Raw genomic sequence first — 3,475 nt, 5'->3', positions numbered from 1 at the left:
ACTAACTCAAGAGTTGAATCATACCGTAATGTAAATGGGAAATATGCAAAAAAAAGTTTGAGTTAGGATTCAGTCAACAGTTTAGTTATTGTCTGAGCCCAAAGACTAGTTGAGACAGGTCTGAGCACTAATTATCGAAGTCTTACTTGTGAACAATCGTGGTGAGTTCCTCCACAGGTTTCCCGTTCAGCAGAATATCCACCTTCATCACATTGGCTGCCTGGTACCCTGCATCCTCATAGTCAAAGCTGTTGAGAAAATGAACAATATACAATGTCTAAATTTTATTCTAATCATTCAGGTTGATAAATCAATCTGAAAAGGTTCTCCATGCAAAATAGAAGAAAATAGAAGTCCATGATAATTTCATTCAGAGGGAAGAGATATTTCATCATCACTCGGTGGTCATCAATTCACACCATGTTCTTCTGGATGGATCAGCAAATATACATGAATGGACCAATTAGGAAATAAAAATGTTACATTTTGGTTTTGCAAAGTGACAGTAATCCAAACCCATTTTCTTTAATTTCTCAATTACACAGTGATCATTCAAACAATTAATTAGCTACATCATAGTCGTCAGAGGCGAAGATGGTCCCCATCACCATGGGCTCCAGGTACTCTGTCACGACAGACCTGTCTGAGAACTGGGCTGGGTTCACTATGGTGATCTTCTCCTTCCCATGCTCCTACAACACAATAGGAGAGTTATAACCTTTGTGATCACTGTTACCAAACAAGGGCTACCATATTGTAGGTTCACCTAACATACACTATATGGCCAAAAGTATGTGGACACTGCATCTCAAAATCATGGCCATTAATATGGAGTTGGTCCCCCCCTTTGCTGCTATAACAACTTCCACGCTTCTCGGAAGGCTTTCCACTAGATGTTGGAACATTGCTACGGGGACTTGCTTCCATTCAGCCACAAGAGCATTAGTGAGGTCAAGCACTGATGTTGGGCGATTAGGCCTGGCTCACAGTCAGCGTTGCAATTCATCCCGAAGGTGTTCGATGGAGTTGAGGTCAGGGCTCTGTGCAGGCCAGTCAAGTTCTTCCACACCGATCTCGACAAACCATTTCTGTATGGACCTCGCTCTATGCTCACGCTGAAACAGGAAAGGGCCTTCCCCAAACTGTTGCGACAAAGTTGGAACCATAGAATCGTCTAGAATGTCATTGTATGCTGTAGCGTTAAGATTTCCCTTCACTGGAACTAAGGGGCCTAGCCCAAACCATTATTCCTCCTCCACCAAACTTTACAGTTGGCACTATGTATTGGGGCATGTATCGTTCTCCTGGCATCCGCCAAACCCAGATTTGTCCGTTGGACTGCCAGAAGGTGAAGCGTGATTCTTCACTCCAGAGAACGCGTTTCCACTGTTCCAGAGTCCAATGGCAACGAGCTTTCCACTACTCCAGCCGACGCTTGGTATTGTGCATTGTGATCTTAGGCTTGTGTGCAGCTGCTCGGCCATGGAAACCCATTTCATGAAGCTCCCAACGAATAGTTATTGTGCTGACGTTGCTTCCAGAGGCAGTTTGGAACTCTGTACTGAGTGTTGCAACCGAGGACAGTTGATTTTATTGTACTCCTTCTCCAAGCGCTGGTTAAACATCTCCATGTGGAGCAGGCCCAGGAAGCCTGCGAAAGGAATGAAAGAAAGTAAGTGAGAAGGAGAGCGCGAGCACAATTTAGGAGTGTATGATCACGGCTGAAATTGGTATCCCTCAAAAAGAAAACAAAAGTATCCTGTCAAGGTAAACCCTTCACCACTTGCATAGCTTTGAGTAGTACATGAGAGATTAGATGGTAATTTAGTTGGTATTGTTACGATCTAACCTCCAGCCTACTCCCAGTGCCAGACTGCTGTCCCTCTGCACATCAAACTGGAGTCGTTGAGCGGCAGTTTCTCCACAGCACTGCGGAGGGCGCTGTAGTCCGACTGATCCATAGGATACATCCCTGGAGAGCGATACCCACAAGCACACTCGGGTCAGAAAGCAGAGACACCTTTTACTACTGTATATGTTTGTTTATAAACTACTGCCTATTGACGCTGTGTAAATGCAACAATATGGGACCAGTTGCATTGTCAGTGTGTTTTCATTTTTATGTCTCTCCCGTACATGACCAGCTGGGATGCTGTTCAGCATACCGGCAAACACCATGGCTTTGGCTGGCTTGAACCCCGGCAGAGCTTCTACAGGACATTTCTGGTGGTAGAGGGTGTCACTAATCTGGGCCTCCTTCACACCTGCTATCACATAGCCCACCTGGCCTGCGTACCTGCACAACACACCACAACCACAATGAAAAGAAGAGACTAATTGTTCATTTACAGCCAAGTGACCAATACCATTTGTCTACATAGCATTTCCTGTAAGAAGTGTCCTTTTTTGAAGGACTTGGGGGGAGGTTTCTTTTACGAGTGTACCAGACAGCAAGAAGAATGGGTGCTGTTATTGGCATGTATCGTGTATCTCATTACCACAAGGAAGGGAGAACTTACAGATTGTGCCTTTAATACATCAGTCACCACCAATGATAACAAATATGGAAGCAGACAAGATTATTATTATGCAGAATTAGGCTTGGGTGATATAACGTTTATACCGTATACCGGGGTATTCGTAGCCGCGGGAAGTACAGTGAGGGAAAAAAATATTTGATCCCCTGCTGATTTTGTACGTTTGCCCACTGACAAATAAATTATCAGTCTATAATTTTAATGGTAGGTTTATTTGAACAGTGAGAGACAGAATAACAACAAATAAATCCAGAAAAACGCATGTCAGAAATGTTATAAATTGATTTGCATTTTAATGAGGGAAATAAGTATTTGAACCCCTCTCAATCAGAAAGATTTCTGGCTCCCATGTGTCTTTTATACAGGTAACGAGCTGAGATTAGGAGCACACTCTTAAAGGGAGTGCTCCTAATCTCAGCTTGTTACCTGTATAAAAGACACCTGTCCACAGAAGCAATCAATCAATCAGATTCCAAACTCTCCACCATGGCCAAGACCAAGGATGTCAGGGATAAGATTGTAGACCTAGGCTGAAATGGGCTACAAGACCATCGCCAAGCAGCTTGGTGAGAAGGTGACAACAGTTGGTGTGATTATTCAAAAATGGAAGAAACACAAAAGAACTGTCAATCTCCCTTGGCCTGTGGCTCCATGCAAGATCTCACCTTGTGGAGTTGCAATGATCATGAGACCGGTGAGGAATCAGCCCAGAACTACACGGGAGGATCTTTTCAATGATCTCAAGGCAGCTGGGACTATAGTCACCAAGAAAACAATTCGTAACACACTACGCTGTGAAGGACTGAAATCCTGCAGCGCCCGCAAGGTCCCCCTGCTCAAGAAAGCACATATACAGGCCCGTCTGAAGTTTGCCAATGAACATCTGAATGATTCAGAGGAGAACTGGGTGAAAGTGTTGTGGTCAGATGAGACCAAAA

At 44.1% G+C, this 3,475-nt stretch overlaps 1 pseudogene across 1 annotated transcript; it reads right to left on the bottom strand.

Annotated features, from left to right (window-relative positions):
• Positions 1-560: 560 nt before the first annotated feature.
• LOC311104620 (translation factor GUF1, mitochondrial-like) lies at positions 561-2,479 on the bottom strand (annotated as a pseudogene). The gene is made up of 5 exons: positions 2,445-2,479; positions 2,166-2,296; positions 1,842-1,972; positions 1,563-1,651; positions 561-692 (listed from the first exon to the last, which is right to left on the bottom strand). The product of its transcript is annotated as a translation factor GUF1, mitochondrial-like (transcript).
• Between the last annotated feature and the right edge of the window lie 996 nt (positions 2,480-3,475).

Source organism: Coregonus lavaretus, assembly GCF_964263955.1.
Source record: "Coregonus lavaretus genome assembly, chromosome: 29".
Classification (NCBI taxonomy): Eukaryota; Metazoa; Chordata; class Actinopteri; order Salmoniformes; family Salmonidae; genus Coregonus; species Coregonus lavaretus.
Note: the sequence above shows the minus strand (reverse complement) of the source record. Positions and strands in the feature narration are given on the sequence as shown.